The sequence below is a fragment of the Psammomys obesus genome, unplaced genomic scaffold, assembly GCF_907164565.1.
Source record: "Psammomys obesus unplaced genomic scaffold, mPsaObe1.curated_primary_1811, whole genome shotgun sequence".
Classification (NCBI taxonomy): Eukaryota; Metazoa; Chordata; class Mammalia; order Rodentia; family Muridae; genus Psammomys; species Psammomys obesus.
In genome coordinates, this window is record NW_026585644.1 from 21,795,918 (window position 1) to 21,806,697 (window position 10,780).

Below are 10,780 nucleotides of genomic sequence, written 5' to 3' on the forward strand. Positions count from 1 at the left end.
AGAGTTACTGCTGTCTTTATCTTCCAGAGTAGGCTGAGTGCAGTGGGTCAGTGATGAATTTGTGGTGGCCATCTAATGATTCGCTGTTACTTTTACCCTGCTGTGTTGTTTTCTTCCTAATTTTTAAGATGTTGTAAGATAAAAAATTGCCTGGTAGATTCTGACCTTATTATAATGATTTCTAATGCCTTGTGTGGAAATACACCTGTCTAATAAATGTACCTCAAAATTCACATTTTCTGCTCACTATTTCACTTATAAAATAGATTTTTTATTATTATTCCTTTGAACATGAAGATTGGGCTAAGACGTATCCTTGATATATAGAAACAGTTGACAAATAAATATGAAAAATAATGAGTAAACGTAAAAATAAAGAATAAGAATTTGAAGTGTAACTCAGTGAGCTGGATAGAAGTCTGCAAGAGAGGGAGGGCTCCATCCTTTATCATAGACTAGAGAATCTCTCTGAAAGAGTGAAACTTGAATACAATAATCCAGTGCAAATCATGCTACAGCAAGATACGCACTGCTCCTGCACCAGGCCGATCACCCATTCCCAAACCAGTTAACAGCTGCCAGGGAGTTGTGTGCTTTTGACTGATTTACCTAATTAGAGATTTGATAGTTCTATAGCAGCCAACTCTTGCTTTGCACAGACCTTATATAAACCCAGGTTCTTCATCAGGACCAGCTGTGCACTTCAGACTCCAATAACCAAGGAAGGAGGGTGCCCTGTCTGAGGCCTCTGCAGAATTACAGTTATAGATTACACTCTTTCCAATGTTCTGCAAAGACAGGCTTCTGGCTGGCCAATGCTGAGACAAGTAGCATCAGCCATGGATGTAGTAACACTTTATTTATTCTTTCACTTTATTTTTGAATTAAAATTTCTGAAAGATGCTCAGACTATGGTAATTGACTGCGAAGATACAGTTAGCCCACACAGGGATGGGACAGGGCTCATTTTTGTCTTATGTGGGCTGGTTGTGCTTGCACACGGGGTGCCGATGTCATGGACCTCACTGGGCCTTTGGTGGCCTCATTAGTTCACAGCATTGTCCTTAAGTCACTCCTCAACTATTGATATTATGTAAGGCTTGTTCTTTGCCTTACTTACTTGGTTGCTGAGGAATTTGTCTTGCTGGCTCCGTCTGTGTGTCTTCCTGTCTCTGTGTGTATGTATGTGTCTGTCTCTGTGTGTCTCTGTGTCTCTGTCTGTCTCTGTCTCTCTTCAAGCCAAAGTTCTCATTCCCCTGGACTAGTTGGAACTTTTTTAAAAAATTATTTAATCACTTTACAGCCTGATCCCAGCCTCCTCTCCCCTCCTCCCAGTCCCACTCTCATGCCCACTCCTCCCATTTTCCCTCTCCTCCTCCTCACAGAAGGTGAGGCCCTAAGGGTACCAACCCACCCTGACCTATCAAGTCACAGCAGGACTAAGTGCATCCTCTCCCACTAAGGCCAGACAAGGCAGCCCAGCTAGGGGAAGGGATCCAAAGGCAGGCATCAGAGTCAGAGCTATCCCTTACTCTCATTGTTAGGGGACCCACATGATGGCCATGCTGCATATCTATTACATAGGTGTAGAGGGTCTACATCCAACCTATGGGTGCTCTTTGGTTGGTGGTTCAGGCTCTGTGAATCCCCATGAGTCCAGATTAGTTAGTTTACTCTGTCGGTTTTTTTGTGGTGTCCTTGACCCCTAGGAAGAACATTTTAAAAATAGCCTTTGAAGGAAATGATCAGTTCAGAACGTATCCCTAGAATACAAACATGTGTGCTCCAGCACACTTCCTTTATAGCGTCATTAAATTCAACCGAGCGAGGCAGTTCGAATCATTTGAGGGTGTTCTTCGTTATCACCCCATGCTTGGTGTCATCTGGGCTATATTAGTAACATTTGGAAAACCCCAATCAATGACTGCATCCCGTAGATCTTTGGCCATCTTTAGGCCAGATGTCATTGGGTTATCTAAATCTTATGTGGTACAGATGCAAATTAAGCATCTGTGAACCGTAAAATTCCAGATGATAGATGTTTGTCGTGCATGAGTACAGGAGTTACGACCGAGAAGGAATCCCAACTGCAGCTTTGTAGCCACAACTCTGAATGCAAACACAGTGACTGCGGCCTTGGGTGTGAAGGCTGGCCCTTACCACATAGAGCAGCGCCAAGAATACTGAGGGGACAGATGGGCCCGAGTATGCTTGGGAGACAGTTGAATCACACAAACACTTCTTACTCAAACTTAACACCAATTGCCCAAGTTAGGGAAAGAAATGACTGTTGGTCTCACATTTTCTCTCTAATAGTAAACTTCACTGAACTAGAACCAACGACGGTCTGATAACAGCCTGTGGTGTTGAATGTTGTCAGCTTGGCAGGAACAAGACAAGTTTAAACATTCCATGGATGATCATCTTGATTATGTCGATTGAGATGGGAGGGCTCACTCTAAAAGAGCGTGGTACCATTTCCCGGACCATGCCCTGGAGTGTACCCAGACAAGAACCCCAGCTTAGCATGTTTGTAGCTCTCTTCTTGGCCGTGACCCCATGTGATATCAGTGGCTTCAAGATCCTCCCATCAGGAAGGATGACAAGTCCCCTGAGTCCTGAACCCAAGTATACCTTTTTCACTTAATAACTGCTCTTTCTGAGTACTTTATCATAGTCACAGGAAGAATGCATTGCTTGAACAAGTTCTTAGAACGTTGCTGATTTCTAACTTACCTGTTTCTTATGTTTAAAAATACACCTAGCCATGTCAACCTGAAGTGCGATGAGACAAAGAGCAAGCACACAGCTTTGTTTCAACCTACTCTGCCCATAGCAGGGACAATTTAGCGAAATTTTGCTGCAGACATACATCTTTGAACTCCAGGAAGAGCCTTGCCTATAGATGTGAGGCTTGATTTTTATATAGGTCTTGATTCATATATAGGTTTATCAAGTATAAATAAATGCTGCCAATTAGCCAATCCTCCCTCCTGACACAGCATGTTCATTGCAGCAGTAAAAAGAAGCATCCAAAACATTTTGAATGACTTTATCATTTAAATCTCTAGCCACTTGGGAGAAAATGGGAAATAAGTATATCATGCAATGGCTGTCCAGTCTAGTTAGCTTACCTAAGACTGTGTTTAATTAGTTTGTTAGCTGGGCCTCTCCATTGCTCTGAGTCAGTACACACTATTTCATAGTGATATATGGTTTAATTTTTTCCATTTCCAGAATTTAGCTCTTCCTTTTCCCATTCTTCATCTTGAGAGAAGTGATGTGACTTAGTAGGGAAAACAACTTGGTGTCATTAGGCCTTTATTCAGATCTTACTGTCTTGATATTCCACAGGGAGTCAAGATTATTTGTATCTTTCAGCCTAAGCTTTTTCTCCTCCACAGTGGTGAGCTACTCACACTTCAGCCTTGTGACAGCTATCAATTGAGATAAAATATTAAGACCTGACTGCAAGTACATATCTCCTCATTCCATTTCCCTCATTTTCCAAGGTACCCTCAAAGGAGATATCATCTAGTTATATATATTTTAATGCTTTGCTTTGAAATGCTGCTTTGCTACTTTTTAAAAATCAGCCTTATATCATTCCCCCTTCCTTCGGAATCCTTTAATCTCGCGGTACAGTTCTATGAACCTGTCTTCCAGCTTTCAAGTACTCCCCATCCTCTACACACTGCTACCGGCAACCAACCAGATTTCCCTGAGAGTGTGGAGGCTGCCATTCATTTGCAATCTCATTCACTGATTCAGAAAGCAAATAGATATTGATTCCCTGAGAGGCACATGTAAATAAGAAGACTCAGCATAAGTGGGCAGATCCTGGAGGAGGACAGAAGCCAAGGAGCTATAATAGTGTGGTAAATGCTAGAAGATACAAGCCACTGGTTCTTCCCAACCATCAACCCACAGATTTAGAAATGACTTGGTTTACCTAAACTCTCCCTGTTTTTCTTTTACTACCTTCAGATTTTATTTTTTAATTTAATTTTAATAATTTATTTACTTTACATCCCAATCATAGGCCCCTCCTTCATCTCCTCCAGGTCCCACCCTCTCTTCTTCTTTCCCCCATACCCTCCCCTAGTTCTCAGAAGAGGGGAGCCCTCCTCCTCTACTAACAGATCCCAGCCTATCAAGTCTCATCAGCACTGCATGCATCTGCTTCCTCTGTGGGTTTTCATCTTACCTGGGAAACACAGATACTGGAGTTCTGGGGTCCACTGCATGGCTTGTTGGTCACTCTGCAATCATTGCTATCTTGTTGTTCAGCTTCAGTGCAGGATCAGTGCAGCCATCTTGGATTGATCTCATGATTTTTCTTTTTTTTATATAGTGAAAAATTTGAGATAATATATAAAGGCCATTCCCTACCGACGGCAATTGCTCACATATTTATTTTCATGGAACTATGTAAATGAATAGCCCAGCTCAGATGGCATTATTCATGGGCTGCTTTGTTGGTGGTAAATGGATGAGTGATGGAGAGAGAGCCCTGGATTTACAAATTTAGAGTTAAAGCCTCATGTGAAATACCAGCTATAGGGGCTCTAAAAAGGACATTCTGCTTCCACCAACCCCAATCAGAAATAAGTGTCCTTTGTACAGTGAGTTGATTAAACCACACCAATGAGTGTTGTAGTAATTAAAATAACATAAGCACCAGGGTGATCTACCCACGAAATCTTAGCCCTTGTATAATGAACTGCGGCTGTGATTTATGAATTCAAGAACAGCCTGGGTTACATACTAAGACCCTGTCTCAAAACAAAATAAACAAACAAGCAAGCAAACAAACAAAAAACAGTTAGTTAGCTAAACATGGTAAAGTTGTCAGTTTGCCATGACCCCTGTCCTTCTAATGGGAATCTACAGATGTAGCAGATAGGACAGCTCACACTGCCTAGAACTTAACACGAGCCATCTAGCCACTCCTTTCAACCTCCCACCCCCACCCCACCCCACATGACTGGGTAAGACACTGGCACACAGTCACACTTCTCCAGGCAGATGGAGGACAAATCAACACACTTTAGTGCTATCCCAGTCCAGTCAATATTCAAAGTCAGTTCTCTAAGAGCTTTGCCTCCCAAAGGCCTTAGAAAGCACAAGTCAGCAGGCACATTGAATACAGTTAAATACAGCAGTTCGAGTATATGGACATGTGATCTAGTTACACACAGAACTACTAAAGTAGACATGTGTGCTGATCCCACCTTCTTGCATGCACTTCACCTTGCTTTGACTCCTTCTTATATAATATTGGACAAGGACATTTTTCAACCCAAGAGCATACATCTTTTAGCATATTAGTTCTGACTGCATTGCAATATTGACTTTGCCTTTGGCTCTCAAAAATTGGAATTCTCAAGAATGTACAATTCCTTTTTGCCTAGGCAAGGGAAAATAATTTGTGTCCAATACCAGGAAAACCATTCTTTGTATTCCTGAGCTGAAATGTAATTTTAAGTTGCAGGTTATTTTGGTGACATCTGAGAGGTACATGAGAGGATGGAGGACTTTGTGTTCAGGTCATTGGTCTTACTTCTTGTTGTGGAAGTAATTTAACATTTCCACGCCATCTACAATGGTAGCGAGGCCCTTGGAAACTTTTTACCAAATGGCTTTCTTACAATTAAAAGCATATGTCTAAACTGCAGTCTCCGGAAATATATATCTTATATTTTATATTTTTCTATATGGCTCTTCTCCAGAGATTCAAATATTAAGGTCATAAATTTTTAAACAGTCTCAGAATGATAGCTGTAGCTGGAAGTAAATGGATGGCCACATGGCTGGAACCTGGCCTTCTCTGATGCCTGGAGCATCACTGTTCAGCCTGGGATGCTTGATGTGTGGGTGAAAGAAAAGTTTGGTCAAGGTGAAAGCTATGCAATAGCATTTTGGGTAGTATACAGTCCTAGTCTCCATTATGGATATCTAAGAGGACATGATTTGTTTCTCTTTTTGTTTGTGTCTTTATTTGGATTTTTTTTCCTTTTTCTCCCCCTCAGCCCAAGTTGAACTGATACTACAAAAGAATAAGTGGATGCCCTGCTACTGGTACAGCAGATTATTGGTCCACAAAAGAGCTCAGCCCATTTCTACCAGTGCAAGAAAGGGTGACCCCCTCCCTCCACCCACAAAAGGAAGGCCTATCTTGAATTACACCACACTTTGTGTTTAAGTGCAAAGTACAAGAGATGTTCATTTAATGCCTGGACTGCCCAGTGCAGTCTGGTATAAAAACAGCCAGTGCTCACTTCTGCTTGGGAAAATATTCTTTGCTCTTTTTGACATCAGGTTTGATGTCGTCACTGCTGGGGTTTGAGCCAGCTGGGCAAACTTTGCCATGTATGTCTGAGAACTGGAAGGCTTGAACTAATTTCAGCATCTCATGTACAGAGCAGCTGATAGGAAGACCACTTTTGGTGACCTGTGGAAGGATAGCTTTGTTGTCAATGATAAAGCGGCTCCTGAAAGGGGGACCTTCACCCACCTTTAAGACTTCATAATCGTGAGCAATGGTACACTTGGGATCGGGTATCAAGGGATTGCCCAAGGGTGTAAATTCTCCTTGTTTTCTGGCTGTATTGATCCACCCCAGATGACAGAAGTGATACTCCACAGAAGCACCAATCGCTGGGCCTTTGAGTATCCTAACTTCTTCTGGCCTATCACTGAAAGTAATGATCTCCTCGGGGCACTCAAAAGGAGTCAAGAGGGGAGAAGTAGAACTCTTTCACTGAGCCCGCTTAGAGGTGACCATCTGGTACCACAGCTGTGGCTTTGAAGTCAGAGGCAGAAAGTTCAATTTTGGCATTTCTTGCAGACATCTTGCTATCAGCAGAGCTGATTCACAGGTCTCTGAGACAAGATCAACCACAGGAAGGTGGGAAAAGGACTGTATTTGGTTTTGATTCATATTTTTATAATTTATTTCATTTTAATTAATTAATTAATTAATTTTATAATATATTTATTTTTTAAATTTATTTATATTTTTCTGATGCTTAAGTCCTTGTGCCTATTAACCATGAGCCCTACCATTGAGCTACAACACAACTTGCATTTTTACTGTTTTTCTTTCCTTTCCTTCTTTCTTCTCCTTCCTTCCTTCTTCCTCCTTCCTTCCTTCCTTCCTTCCTTCCTTCCTTCCTTCCTTCCTTCCTTTCTTTCTTTCTTTCTTTCTTTCTTTCTTTCTTTCTTTCTTTCTTTCTTTCTTTCTTTCTGAAATACAAAGTCATTATAGAATAGGCAAGCTCCACAATATGGCCTTAGCTGATTTCCAATTCATGATCTTCCTGCTTTAGCCTCAAGAATCCTGGGATTACAAAAGGGAATTATATCAAAAGATATTCCATTTCCTACACTTTAAAAAAAAAAAAAGTGTTTTCAATCAGTTCACAAGCACTGAATGAATCCTATGCGGCAAATACTCTGGAGTAGCAGAGTTCTAACAATGATGTCACGAGAAATTGAAAAAGGAGTGACTCCCCCAAAGCCTCTGATGAGCTGCTGGAAGACAAATGTATCATCTCTTCTTCTCTTTCTATCTGTAGTTGCCACAGGGATTCAGATATGTGCTTAAGTCTGAGATACAGCCTGGAGGCTCATACAAAGTAAAGTTTAAAACACTCCCAAAGAAAGCACATCCTACGAAGAAAGTGTAAGCGGGGAAATGATGCTTACTTCAATATGGAAAGATACGATGAAGGGCTCTGAGATCTGTCCCTAGGAGTAGGTGTGCAAATTTGAAGGAGAGTGAGAGTAGCTCCTCTCTCTTGGAAACTTGGTAGTTCTGCTACCTTTCTGCTGTTCTTTGCAAAGGAACTGTGCAAGGTGGAAGCCCAGGACTGTGTCTGGAGGGGCTTTTGTGATGTGCATCAGAAGTCCATAGCTGAGCTGAAAGAAGTTTTGGACACCGCTATGGTCTCTGGTCGGACTGTTTGAGATGGCTCTACCCTGGGATTAGAGCCTGGCCCTCTTCTACGGTCCTCTTCGCATTACCTATTCCCAGAAAGTCTACATTAAACACTTACTATTTTCACTTTCAGGGATCTCATAAGTACTCCTCCTTTGAGGAATTGTTTTCCTTGTGAAAGCCATGTGATTTGAATAATAAGCTACATTCCTCTAGGACAAAGAATTCCAGTCCACAAATGGACTTCTCACTACCATGAATTTCTGATCCTTCCGCCTCTAGATACAGGTACTAGGATTAAAGGAATGGGCCACAATACCAAATTTATCTGTCTTCAGGGATGGAACCCAGAGTTTTGTATATGCTAGACAAGCACTCTGTCAACTGAGCCCAGACAGCGCACTAGTTTCTTTTTGAAAAGACAAATGTATAGCAGAGCTAGGAATAGAAGAGAATGACCTTAGCCTTGAGAGTGGTTAGCAGTGGATGTCCTTCCAAAAACATAGTTGACAGTGATGATGGGCTAGCAGGTTATAACTGAGCTTCTTATTTTGCTTGGTTCTGGAGGTCAATAGCCCTTAGAGGAAAGTGAGAAAACAGCAAAACCAGAAATGTTTTCTCAAGGGTTAAGCAAAGCTTTGTATGATACAGTTGTATCATAAAAACCTCAACAGTCATCCCAAGGATCAATCACAAGAATCAATACACGTTTAGCATCGCTACTGGATACAAAATGTCCAAAAGCAATTAACACCAAGATCAACCATCAGTTAAGGATAAAGTGTTATTTACAAAAGAACATACAGTATCTACAAGTTAAGTCAGACAGATAAAGCATGGATTAGTTCTAATTTGGGGTTTGGCATTTGGTTCTCTTAATGAGATCTCTAAATAAACAGAATTCTTTTGCTAAAGCAATTAATTAAATTTCCTTTTCCCTACAGTAAATGCTTTTCAGTGTTTGTTTATGAAATCCTTTCTTACTTGTAGCCATGGAAATGTTTTAAATTTTATTTGAAAAAAAAAATTGAGAACAATTTGCTCACTTCTTATTAAACCACACGTTTTGAATACTTCCAGTTACTGCTATAATCAGCTGCCTTCCGAACACTTACTGACTTACTACTTCCTTGAGTGACAATTCTGGACCCTTCTCCATGACCTTGTTCAGCAGAATTATTCTGTTCCTCACATAAGAACTGCCATGGAAATGTTGATATTCTCTCTCACTCTCTTTCCTTGGTTGTCAGGTCCGCTTTCCACAGAACTACCTAAAAATTCACCATTATTTCCTACTGACACATATAATAAAGTTGGCAAAATAAATATTAAGAGTATCACCAAAGTGATCTTTTTGTTTTCATAAAATGGAGCCTCAGGAGGGAGCAAGGGCAAAGAAATGTAAAGAATTTACTAAGATGTCTACATGCAAAAGAAATTAAACATCTTCTTAAGATCAGGAGTCCCCTTGTGGTAAAGTTATTTAGAAATTATAGGGGAACAGGCAGCAACCTCTGTGCTTAGAGACTCTAAAATGGCTTTCAGTTCTCCAGATTTTCAGAATCAATAGAATGAGTATATAGAATGAATATATATATGATAAATGTAGCATGTTTATGAGAATAGCTACAATGTTAAGGATTTGGTAGTCTACCAGAGGCCAGCTGCACCCTGAGAACCTAGAACCTAGGAGCTGCTCAGTACATGAGGCTGGACACCTTGGAGGCCCACTCAGGTGCTGACCCTGGAGGACTCCAGATGCTGGGCTTTAGCACATATTCGAAAGCTAAAGCTTCTGGATTCTCCTGGCTGTAGCAAAGGATGCACCAGCAGCAGCATGGATGCACTCACCAGCAAGAGCAAAGCCCAGGTGAGCCCGTTGCATTGCTTGGATGCATCATGACCTGGCAATGAAAGAACAACAAAAAACCAAAAAACAAACAACAACAACAAACAAAACAAAACAAACACCACAGTGAAGACAGCCTTTCTCATTTCTACAGGAAAATGCAAAAATTAAGAATAGAAAGGAGAGAGGGTGAGAAATTGAGAGAGGAAGAAGAGAAGGAGGGTCAGGGGGAGAAAGGGAGAGAGTGGAGGGAAGAGGGAGAGAGATGAAATAAAGAGAGAGGGAGGGAAGGAAGGAGAGAGAGACAAAGACAGAGACTGGGGCGGGGGTGGGGTGGGGAGATTCCTGTTCTGGAATTACAGTTGTGCTTTTCTAGCCTAAGGAATCTTGGCTAAACTTCAAATTCAGCACCTTAAAAGTAAATGTGACCACATTCATAATTAAACCATACTACCAGAAGATTCTTTATATTACAAAGTTTTCTAAAATGTGAGAGCTGTGTGGTGGTTTTTCTATTGAGGAGAGAATGTCATGGTATTTTGCATGTTACATACTATTTTTATTTTAACACTTCTGTTCACACATACACTGTTCAAATAAAACATATTTACTACTAATTCTTAACATTATAATTGAAGAACTTCACTAAGACATTTTTCAAGATATCTTCTAATTAATTAATTTTTCATTTTCAAAAATATCACGCACATGTGTACGTAATTGTATAAGGCTTGTGAGTATGCTTTCGGGTCTGTGCCAGAGGAGGGGTTTGGGTGTCCTGCTCTTTCACTGTCCACCTTATTGATATTTGTCACTAGTTTTCAAAAATTCAGACTGTTTTGTTCTTCAAGAATTTTCTCTTTTGTCACACTTTGGAATTAAAGGTACTTGTATTTTAGATCATTTGAAATTGACCCTTAAGGTTTGAATTTTCAATTCCCCCCACCCCATCCCCTTTCCCTTCATACTTTTTCTTGCCTTTAAATTCT

General features: G+C 40.8%; 1 pseudogene; it reads right to left on the reverse strand.

Annotated features, from left to right (window-relative positions):
* Positions 1-6,277: 6,277 nt before the first annotated feature.
* Positions 6,278-6,854, reverse strand: LOC129688908 (peroxiredoxin-1-like; annotated as a pseudogene).
* Positions 6,855-10,780: the final 3,926 nt, after the last annotated feature.